The sequence below is a fragment of the Clinocottus analis genome, unplaced genomic scaffold, assembly GCF_023055335.1.
Source record: "Clinocottus analis isolate CAN_PGR_092001 unplaced genomic scaffold, fCliAna1.0.p SCAF_24, whole genome shotgun sequence".
NCBI classification, from domain to species: domain Eukaryota; kingdom Metazoa; phylum Chordata; class Actinopteri; order Perciformes; family Cottidae; genus Clinocottus; species Clinocottus analis.
Genome location: NW_027175976.1, coordinates 4,803,760 through 4,816,157, shown reverse-complemented (window position 1 = coordinate 4,816,157; position 12,398 = coordinate 4,803,760).

Below are 12,398 nucleotides of genomic sequence, written 5' to 3'. Positions count from 1 at the left end.
GAGAGAGAGAAAGAGAGAGAGAGAGAGAGAGAATGTGGTGGATTTAAATGTGCATTTAAATGAAAAAGAAAGAGGTCGCGTACGAGGTAAAAGGCTATCAATCAATCGAGCCGTCTCGTCCACTTTCAGAGACTTCTCAGAATACAGTTGTTGTTTTTCACATGCCGATGACAAATGGCCGCGCGGACCAATGAGAGACGTCAGCTTTTCGATCAACAACTGGACCCCCTTCACTTCCTTTGGGTCCACCTCGCTGTTGGCCGCAGAGGGACGCCTGATTGGTTTCTTTTGGCACGAAGGGATCTCAGCCCTCACGGTGATTACTGTGAGCGTGAGTGATGTCGAGCGTGCCCCGGCGCTCCATTTTCTCCACGAACGCCAATCAGTGCCGATCATCCGCGGCGAAAGCGTTCCAGCTATTTCAGATCGCTCAGACAACGCGGAACGAGCAGCGGCTCAGCGAGCGGGAAAGAGAGCGCAGGACGCTTCACGTGCGAGATCTTATCTCCGTATCTGATGAATTTGTAAACTGGCAAGTTTTTCCTCAGAAGTTCACACACCCCCCCCCCCCTCCTCACTTCCCTTTAACGTACAAGCTGATAAAACTGTTCACACATGTTGCGATTACAGCGAGTTTACACAACCTCTGAATGGTCAAAAAGCCACCTGTTGCTGTTGAGGACAAAAGCGATTCATTACCCAGACTCAAAACTACATTGCACGACAGAAACAGTCAAAGTTGGAGTGTCCTCTGATTGCTTCATCGTGACTCTTCATCACGAAGCAGCAGGTTGAAGGAGGACGTGTGCGATTCGAGCGAGAACCCCAGTTTCACTACAGCAACACAAGTCTTTACGTTTCTCTTCCATCAGACTGCAAAGCATATCAGTTTCTGCTTCTTCTTTTTTATTGTAAGCAGCTGATTTGATTACTGTAATAAATATGCATTATGCAGACTGGAGGAACTATTTGAAATATGCCAAGCGGCGTTTTCATCCGCCGTTGAGAACAAATCTGCACTCAGTTTGAAGTGTGAGTGCATGTGCGTGCGTGTGCGTGCGTGTGCGTCTGTGTGTGTGTGTGTGCGATACACGTCGAGTGTTACATCACAGATTCCGAGCGGGGGACAAACTGTCTCTTATTTCTAATTAGCGGATAAGCCGTGGGCTAAATACGTGCTAATCAGAATCACATTCGGGACGCACTTCAATCAGAAAGCCACTCTCTGGCGTCGAGACGTTTTAACAACTAACACACATCTCACATCCGCGCACATGGCGCGGGAGCCACCCGGTGTAACTCAAACTGCAGGTATTTGGCCTTCAGCTGCGCGGTAAATCGCTGCCATGTTACCTGAGCGGTGACCCCCGAGGCGTCCGGCGCGCATTTTTAGCAGCTTTGCGCGAACCGAACCCGATCTAAAGGGAAAATGTATGGTCGGAGCTCATGTTTGCCTTGAGATGGAAGCAGAGATTGTGAGAATTACGACACATTTCCCTCCACGTAATCCTACATCTGGATTAAGTTGTCATGCTAGATTAGGCACACGATGAATAAATGCAGCGAGGTATGACAAGGGGGCAGATCAACAATGAAAATGGTACGCAGGCATTTCTCAAATCCATGAAAGAGACTGTTGATTATGGAGAGGTCAAGCGGCCGAGAGCACTTTGAATACTGTAAACATACAGCAGCGGGTAAACAGGTTGCGCAACGCTTCACTATATAGAAAGGAAAATGACAACTGGAATGTAGCATTTCAAAATAATCCTGGAAAAGGTTTTAATAACACATTCGGGAGTGGCAGTGGGAAAAAAAAAAAGAAGCTAGAAAAGTGATTTATTTAGAAAATGTATAGTGAAGTTATTCATAGTATGTTACCGTTTTCCAGAGGGGAAAACTGGCTCAACACATGGTAATCCGGCTCCGTGTACTTTCACATTCAGCAGTGGCCCCGGTGTCGAATCTGCAGTGATGAATAAGACTTGTCTCGCGTTATCTTCCAGCAGCCTAAATCATATTTAATAATCAGAAGCATGAGGACAGTAAAAGACAAAAATGTGGCCCGTCTCCGTTGAAATGTGGGACCCCGCTTCCTCCGCGGCGTCGCTCAGCCTCCCTCCTCCTGGATCACAGCGACTCTTTTCCACTCCATTTCAACTTCAGATTTAACCCCGATAACTGGTCTTGTTTAACGCACCATTGACAGTCAGCGGCACTGAGCTCCTTTAAAAACACTAACAGCAGGAAGACTGTGTGCCGTTACTGCCGGGATGAGGCCTCCGCTGGCACACGGGCTTGCGGTTATGCGTTTAATTGTGTGTGTGTGTGTGTGTGTGTGTGTGTGTCGGACACATTTAGTGCAGCAGAGAGCTCCTCTTCAGGATGTGCTGATCTTTGTTTTTCGCTCATTTGTCCTCTCATGCGGTGGTCGCTTTCCTGTCATCCATGTATTCCTCTGAGGCTGCTCTGACTTTGCGCCGGACGCAAACGCACAAACAACATGACAAATAAAAAATAAAAAAAAAAGATTATGTCTTCAACCCCAATTCTTCCAAAACAAAACAAAAACTCCTTGTTTCAATTAGCGTCGGCTCTGAGGAGCAGAAGAAAAACACACCGTTCGAAATCCTCGTGCCTTTTCCCAGCAGTTCTCCGTCAAGCCTTCCGCCTCGCCGCCGGTCCACGTCACCAAACAATGCCTCCCACGTCACCCTCGCCGTCGTAATCGCGCGTACACGCGTGTGGGGTTGTGACTAACCGTGAGACTAATCGGACATGAAAGCTGCGGTGGATCTTCTGGTTACCTGACCCCGGGTCCGCCGCCTCGGCTGCATAACTTGCGGGCGAGCGCCACGTTGTTGCCCCCCCCCCTCCTCTCCTCCCTCCCTCCTCCGGTCTCAACATGTGGTTGTGTTCACGTGTCGGGGGTGTTTTGACGCTGGCAGACTCGACGTCCGGGAGGTTGTTGTGTCTCGCGGTGGCGAGCGCAGCGGCCCGTGTTCTCGGACGCGTGATGTGCGCTCCGGCGTGTTCGGGGAGGTCAGCTTTTTTTTTGCTCAACACCACATGCCCCGTGTCTCCTTCTACGTAGGCCCTCTGAGCCCTCCCCTCCTTTTCATCATGTTATACCTCTCTCTCTCTCTCTCTCTCTCTCTCTTTCCTTCTCTCTGGTGAGATTCTCTAAACAGCTTGTCTCCCTTTTTTATCGCTCCCATTCTTTATTTAGCCTACTTTCCTCAGCCCTTTATATCCCTTTGTGAGTACAAGTACAGCTTGATCTTGTTCTGGTTTGCAGTGATCACGTTATCACTTCCAGGCATCCCGCAGCCCCCACCGCTATCCGTCAGCGAACAACCCGTGTGTGTGTGTGTGTGTGTGTGTGTGTGTGTGTGTGTGTGTGTGTGTGTGTCAGGCTCCACGTGCTGTTTGTAGAGTGGAGGCAGATGTAAACATGTATTGATGAGGAACAGATCAGAGTTATTCCCTTTCTGCTCCTTAAATCACAGACCGCTACAGACTGTACGTATGCTTCTCATAAACCTCAGCTGATTCATTACACCCCTGATCTCTCTCTCTCTCTCTCTCTCTCTCTCTCTCTCTCTCCCTGTATGCGTCCATCCCAGCAGCACACAAACATGTTTTGGTTTTGAAGGAACATCTCGCTATATCTGCATGCCCTAAAAGGATGGGTTCACCTCGTACTGAACCCAGGGAACACTGCCTTTTTAAGTGTCCACGGGAACACTGCGGCATACGACTCAACATGCAAAGGACTTTCCTCCAAGAGGCCAATAGGCGCAGGTTATTGAATTAAACGATTAAAGTGTTTAAGGAGCAAAATAAGAAGGAAAACTTGATTTATTGTCGCACTTCTGCTCCACGCTTCAGCAATAACACTAAAAGAGAATTCCTAAGCAGCCATTTAGGTGCAGATTTAAAGCTCCCATAGTATTCATATTTCATGAATTTGCCTTGAAATAGACGTCACCTCGGGATGAGAGTAATGCGTTTCACCAAGTCTCTTAAGTAGCGCTTAGTTTGTGTTTCTTGGATGAAGTTCTGGGGGGATAAGTGGTGGAACAGGCTCGAATCCCGACCCTGAACTGCGGAAATCCACACCCGACACACACCTTTACCTTCACACACCTACTGCTCTTACACGATGGCAATCGGCTACGTGGTGGCGACGCTCCAGCAGACGGCAGAAGCCAGCCAGCCGAAGTCCAGATGTAAAGCCTTAATTGGACTTAAGTGAAAGTCCATGTCAAAATGAAGGATTGAATGCGCAATCCGGCTCAAATTCTGAACCCGTCTTCATAATTCATGAATCATCGTAAAAACTCGAACAACCACTATTCAAGGTTTTAAAAGCCGGGTGAGGAGTCTTGTGAGGGGACGGGTAGATTTGAGCCGCAAAAAACTATTACAGGATCATCTTAAAACGCTGATATCGCATAGCAGGAGAACTCGGAGAGTCAAAAAGTGTCAGTTACACAGCACTATCTGGCTAGCATTAGCCACCATAAGCTAATGGTCATACCAGACCAAATAAAGATGCAGCTGCAGAATCCCAGTGTTGGCTCGAGCAACGGTGCGTTTTATTGCTTATAAATTTAACTTTATATTTGTAAGAGAAAGACAGTTATTTCCCCTTTTTCGAATGTTCGAGAGCCTTCGCTCTGACGCACCATTATAGGATGTAAAGGTTTGCATTTGAACGCCGACATGCTAGTGCTGCTATATTGAGCAGAACTAATTGTAAATGTTTCCATCCCTCCGTGTATATTCTTCCACAGCCATGAATGGCATGCACAGTCCTCTAATGCCAACTTTCATTTTATATTCCAGTTCACACCCATCCCCTCACCGCCGCTCATATAGAGCCTCTTATAATGGAAACCAGTGACTGCGGGGTCTGCAGTTTCCCCGTACACACTGCCGGTCATGCAGGTGTGACGCACCTGTCCTCCGAGACAACATTCCTCCTCGGAGCCCCCGATTCTGCTGACACATAAAAATATTATTCCATGGAGCGGCGTGGTGTGTGTGTGTGTATTGGGGAGGTGGGAAAAGGTCTGGGGCTTTCCCATCATTGCTATTTCCAAGGCAACAATGGGAAAACACCACCACATGCTACGCAACCCTGTCAAACCTGTTGGGTTTCACTACCAACCCCAAAAACACACACAAAAAACCCTCGTTTGGCACCTTCCTGCCCTGAACATGGGTTCGTAAAACCTTGACCCCTCGATCATCTACATCGTGGATGACATTATTGGATGAACATGGACATATGTGACCTCCAGGAGGCATCGTTTAACGGACCTGACCCAGGAGAGGGTCTGACGGACAGCAGGGGGGCGGCGGGTGCTCCTGGTTGTGGTCTTGGTTACTTGGGCAACGCGGTCCGAGGGGGCCCGTTGTGTTTGCACTGCGCACAGCTGTGTGACTTGGAGGGGGCTCGGGGGTGGGAGATGGGCACCAGTGTCAACAACTTCACACAAGCTGCTCCTTCAAGCGGCCTCCGGAGAGAAGACGGAGAGACAGCCTGCAGCTGGAGAGAGGGAGAGCTCAAATACCAGAAATCAGCACTTTTTTTTTTTTTTTTTGCACAGACGGCTAGCTACAGTGTATCGATAACCATTTACTGAAAACGCTGGTGATATTCGTGCTCGCTAACCACACGCCCGGAGAGATAATGGATGGCTGCGAGCGCATATATAAGAAGTCAAATATTTGGACAGAAAATTCAATTTAAATGCTTTGAGCTCCTAGCCTACTGACACATATCCCGAGCAAGGCGTGACAAAAGCGCGAGAGACATTATGTGAACGCCAAAGCCGTGGAAATCTTTTTTTTTTTTTGGTCAATATTTGACAAGCGGCACACTTTCACGCACACAATAAGCTGGTGGTGTACCGGGAATCGGTAACGCTGAGCTCATCACTTTGCAGAAACTTCATCCAATAAAACAATTTATGGTTTTCTGCTGATGTACAGCTGGCAGGCCGATCGCTAATGGGTTTAAAATGTGCCGTCTCTGGCCGGGATGGGCCGGGAGACTGGAGGGGAGAGCGAGAGGCAGAAGCAAGCGAGGAGTGAGAGAGTGCGAGGGAATTCTGATTTATGATCACGCCTCCGCCTCCAAACTTCAGCAGAGCTTTTCGCTCCTCTCCAGCCTCAAAGTGGTGTGATGTTGCAATGTGTCCAGAAATCTTGACATCATTGCTTTCTTTGTGAAAGCGAGGCCAGGGCTTCTGAAGCTCGAGGCCCTCGGCCCGTGCCAGTGTGATGAGCGGCGAGCCAAGCGCCAGCTGACTTATGGAGGCCTTTGATGTGCGCCTCGCAAAGCCCTCGCTGTACCGGTTTCCACCCGGCGAGCGATACTGAAGCTGCGGGCCACCCTGGAGCGGGACACGCCGACATATAGAGCGGGTTTAGCGGCATGTCATCTCATATCATCCGTGTAATTCACTTTAATGCAAGGACTTGGCCAACTCTTTCAACTTAAACCAAAACGTGTCATTCTGTCAGGTGTCCGGCCAACTTTCCCTGGACAAATGGTTAAAAAGTATACGTCGAATGCACCATTAAAGTAGCGGGACGGCTTTCCAGAAGTACATCCAGTGTTTAAGTCAACATATAACGTTTATTTCCATCGTGCACAGTTACCTTTAACTACGTGTCGCGCCACACGCTGTGCAGTCATTAATGCAGGAATAGGCTTGGAATAAATTGAGGTAACCGACCAATTGAACAAATACTGGGATTTTTCCTTCAGCGCTTCTTGGCTAGCTTAATGGGGACCTGCTGCTGCTGCTGCTGCTACGTCGGCAAGTTGCTACGTCAGCGGAGTGCCCCATGACTCATCACGGAGCGCTCTGATTACATTTTGCCGCTCATGGCCCGTGACCGAACACAAAGATTTCTGGGAAATGAGGTGAAAGGGAGAGGTCTGGCTGTGTGTAGGTGGAGGGCCACCATTGTTTCTCATGTCAATGTCATGGAATTTGAGTTTTACTGCGGTTGGATTTATTTCCAATCTGAGGGCATTAAGGGCATCTGGTTACTTTCTTAAACTCTTCCCCCACTGTGTCTCGTTCTCTCCACGGTCGTCTCGCTGGCCGTTTGCCGGACGCTTCTGGCCTCATTGACAAGTTCATCTGATGTGTCCCACTTCAGATCGTCAGAACTCTTCCTTTGAAGAGACTCTCGTGCCGTGAAACAACGACACGGTTAGATGGCGGCCATTTGTCAGCCTTGACCTGGACCGTCATAGAGGGATCATTGGGCGGCGCTGTTTGTCTTATCATCAGCTTGAGGTGCGCTGCCCCATTGACCAAATTGGTGAGCGTGTGTGTGTGTGTGAGAGACTCATTTACCCTTGTGTTTACAGGGAGGTCGTCCAGACGCATTGCCCGCTGGCGACATCATCCTGACCTTTGGCCTCTGTGAAATGACGTCCTCCTGCTGTTGCCTCGTATATATCGAACTCTGGATCTATTAACTTATTTCATCTGGTTTCTTTTATTTACAGACGGTGTTACTTATTGCCTAAGCAGCTCTGTCACTTGTACACTCTCGGGGAAACCCAGAAGAAAAAACTGTTAGTTTAACCACAGCACACTGGAAATGTGGGAAATTGTGACTTATTAGCTTGATGACACAACCTCTTAGGGCCTCAGGAAGTTTATTCAATACTGTTACCCCAAATCTGTTTGAATAGTTACAGTTTCAGGAAAATGACCTTAAATGCCATTATTACCATTCCTGCTTAAGTAGTTCATGAGAGCCTCACTCTTGAAAAGGTTTTCAAACTGTGCAGCGCTCCACTGCTGTCGAAAACTATTGAAAACACAACAGCACAGGGTGACATGTTTTTCACTACCATGAACACGCACAGTGTAGTCAGTCAGCATGCCAGCTGTTTATTGTTCCGCAGATGAAAATACCTATAAAGTAATGTTTTCTAAAAAAACAACAGTGCCTAAGTGGCTTTAGGAATGGACCTGGCCTTTTTGAAAGAAGATTTAAATTTTGCTCCATGCAAAGCTAGACTAAACAAGCATTATCATAATGTTGTACAGATGTGGGAGTAGTATCAATCTTCTACTCGAAGTCTCATCAAGTCTACTTTAAAAATGTCAAACTTGTTTTGTGTCCTTAAACATTCAAGCAGATTTACATCCAAATCCGGCAGCACACGATGTGAAAGGCTTATCTTTGAAGCGATGCCCCTCAGTTCACCGCTCCCACAATGTGGGCACATTCTGCAGATGTTACATTTCTACACACAGTTTCTTGGAAAAACAGTATGAAATAATAATTGAATCTCGATGCCAACACAAATCCAAACCGTCCCTCGGTGGCTGCTGTCAGCTCCTATCTTTGAGTCCACATTCCCTGCACTCGGCTGTGTTGTGGGCGCAGGAAGCTGCGGGGGTCTGAAGCCTCTTCTGGGCCTGGGTGCCATTAACATGTCGCCACTCTGCCCCACAAAGCCGCTAATGGTAGGGTTGTGAAGGAGGCTGCTTTCCACACGGGGAATCTGTGGCCACTACAAGGTCACTCTTAGGTTTGGATGAAAAGCAAAAAAGAGTCTGCGTCTCATGTTCTTCGGCAGAGCGTACGCAGAGACGCGCGCGCGGCAGGAAAACGCATAGTTGTGATAAGCGTTTAGTCATCTGCATACGTGCATGTGTGTGTGTGTGTGTGTGTTTCTGCTTGGATTACAGAGAGCGTGGAGAAAGCCTCACATCTGGCAGGCTGGCTGCCCGCCCGCCCTGGTGATGGGCTCCAGTTGTGGCACTGAGCAACCGTTGTCAAGGGGAGGGGCCAGCGGGACGAGCTGGTCATGTATCATCCCCGCCGCCCCGAATGGAAACGCAAGTGAGCGTGTGCAGGAGCTGGCGAAAAAAAAAAACTGCTGATGTTAAAGTAGAATGCCACGCAAAATACAACATTTGTTCCCACAACACTGAGTTGAAGCTGGTTTAAAATCAGGATAACTAAAAAAGTATCCATGAAAGTCTTTATTGTCTAATGTCTGTCGAAACTCTGCGAGGACTTGCCCCTCAAATCTCAATTATGGAAAGGCAAAGCCTCAGACACGAGGCCGCTGATGTGTTGGTGAGCCTGAGTGGCTGCCGTCGTTATCTCGACTTAAGCCCTGGAAATAACAAAGGAACACTGTGCTCCTCTTTCTGGCACCGACAGACCTACCTGGACGGGGAAGGAAAAGTGGGGGAGGGAGGGATCCAGCTATGAGGAAGGAGGAGCGGTGGGAGAGGGTGAAAAAAGACAAGCCTGGATGGCGAGCAGTAAAGCAGAGGAATATGGCAAAGGAAAAGCGGCCGGTTCAAATGGAGTCAGCACATGCCGGTGGATAGGCTGACAGCCTGGCTGTGAGAGATGTCACGTTAAAAAGACCGTAAAAATGGAAGAAACGGGTCCAGCTGGGTTTACCTGAAGCAGTGGAGAGCAGCGAGCGCTCTCGCAGGCCTCATCGAGGAGCCGTGTATCATTTGGAGTCTGCCCTTTGTTTCCTTTTCCTCTGGAAAAGGTATATATCTTCTGTCAAGTGTTCCATGAGTCGGTTCCCTCCCCCGACCAGGACACACTGCGATGCACGCATGCACGTACGCTCATAAACACAGTGATGTATGCACGCTGCTCCTGCCAAGATACATAATCATATCTACGCCGTCCACGGCTCTCTGGTGCGCAGCACGCCAGAGAGGGAAGAGGGAGAGTCGATGGCGAGAGAGCAGCAGGAGAACAGTTTACAACGGAGAGAAGCGCGATCAGATAACACGCCTGGCTTCATTCTGAGCATGAAAGATGTGTAAAAAACATCATTTGTAGTGAATCAATGCTCTCCATCAAGAAGAAGTTTAAAATTATTGGCAGGCTATTTATTGGGGGAAATATTCATTATTTTTATTACTGTGTTGTCAAGTAATCTGCCTACTTCTTTCGAAAACAGATGAATCATTTGGTTTGTCAAATACCAGGATAATGAATTAGCGCTTAAGATGCTAAACAGTGGGAAAAGTACCGTCACAGTTTCCTACATTTCCAAATACAAAAGTATCCAATTTTGTATTATTCTGAAGACAAGCAGCACACACTAAACAATCGGAGAATCTGAAATGAATAACTTTGTCTTTTCATGATTATATGATATGAATTGAGGCCACAGAAATCAATCAGATTGGGACTTCCATCATGAGATAACACATGTCATGACTAACGCGTAGAACAACATTACAGAGCTGCTTGCTTTCCATACCATCTTCAATCAATCATTGGAGGAGGGTGTTTTTCTTATGTTCCTCTGAATTTTTTCCCTTTTGCATTTTCTACCACCGGCGGTGTGGTTTGTCTTCGCAGGCCTTGACCGCGGGCGTAAAACCGCAGCATTTTTCTCACTTACATTGCACCAGAAAGAATCGCCCGGTTGCAGGCTATCACACATTACCACACGGTGGATGACAATTCACGCCTCATTCATCACGTCGGACATTTCAAGGCTTTCCAGAAGAACATTTGCCCACCAAGACCAGGTTTGTTTCTGACGGGGACATACAGAGTATTTAAACGACACAACATGCATGTGCTTAGACACATTCATACCCATCATTATGTCTGAGAAACGCTGTTCCATCATGTGACCCAAACCCCAAACTAGAGTGGTACTATGTGTTTGCATGCAGGCCAAACCAGAGAGGCCAAACTGGTGGGGATTTTTTATCTCACAATGAAGGGAAATGTCACAACTCTGACATTCAATCCGTTGATGGATGAGATCTCCTCTATACGACCAGTGAAAAGCTTTCCCGAGGCCGACTCGCAACTTGTCTCGTTACCGTTTGTCCTCAGTCGTCGATGTGTGTTGCGTCTAAATACCCGGGACACAAAGTCACAAGGTCACCGAGGTTAACGCGTGCAGAAAGACAAGAATTCACACTCGCATTCACACCCACGGACAACGAAGAGTTTCCAACTCGCCCTGTTTGGAGGTGTGGCGCGCGAGAGCAAACTTTCCACTTGGAGTTGTGCAGCTGTAAATATAAAACGCTTCCTGGGCATCAGATGATATCTCCAAAGAGGACACTCAGCGGGAGCTCGATAAACTGAATTTTGAGTATGTATCTGCATGAAAAAGAAAAAAAAACTCAGCGGATGATCAGCATTTGCTAATGTTATTAGACGTTTCAGGTTACCGCGCCAGAAACAGCTGACCCAGCCCAGCGTGAGCAGCGGGGTTCAGATGGAAGATACCGAGGCCAAACATCAAGCTGCTGAAATCACTGAAGCACACATGCAGGTCAATACTGAACATTGTGTGCTTCTGCCTCTGGAGGCTAATATACTCCCTCTCTCGCTCTCGCTCTCTCTTCTGTCTCCACACACACGTACTCACGCTGCTGTTATGCAACTCGCGAGGTCATTGATAGCTGCAGAGGGGCAGCTATAGTCTTATGTAACATGTCGACAAAGTGCAGAGAAGAACCGCGGCTTAAGAGTGTCTTGAACACCTCAGACGTCGCACTTTGACGTGTCAGGATACGACACAGCTTTCCCACCATTAACAGGGTTCAAATTGTGTTAGTTCATGAAGAGCTGCTGCCTGCATTCACAGACAGGTTTTGCACTCAAAGATAGTTTGCAGGCAAACTCTCTGCAAAATAAATGACTGCGATGAACCTGAGGATAAGTATCTCTGAGCTAGTAGATGTCTTCCAACTCTTTGTTTTGGTTCACTCTCGCCGTTCAGTGTCGGTTACAGCAGGCAACATGTTTTCAGCCACAAAGCTCTACAATCCCACTGAACACGACCTGGCCAGCCGCAAACAGCAGACAGACCAAGTGAAGGAAGAGCTGGTGAACACAGAGGAGCATTAGGCCTTCACATGAATCAGAGGAACAAAGGCCACGCCTAAATCTTATCCAATTTCCTGTGTCTTACCCCCATTTTCTCTCTCTTTTTTTTCTCAGTTTTCACTCTAATCCTCTTTTTTTTCCCACCACTTCTCCTCCTTCCTGCTCATTATAAAAACCACAAAAGTGCAGGGGGGGAAAGAGAGTGGGGAGGGGGAGGGGGGTGTAGGCAATTAAAACATTTCCTCCACCCTGAATCTCACTCCTTGGGTTCCTTTCTACAGCACCTTCCGGCCTGCACCCTTCATCGATCCCCATTTGCTTCTTGCCGTTCATTTCATCCCACCTGCACACGTCTCGCCCGCCCTCGCACTCTCCACCTAACACGGCACACACTCTTTCAACAGCGCAGCAGGCACGCTGAAAAAGTTCTCGGCTTTTCTTTCTCTCCCCCTGGCAGGAAATTGGGAGAATTTAACGAGAATTACCGGGAAATACCAGGATCTCGATTC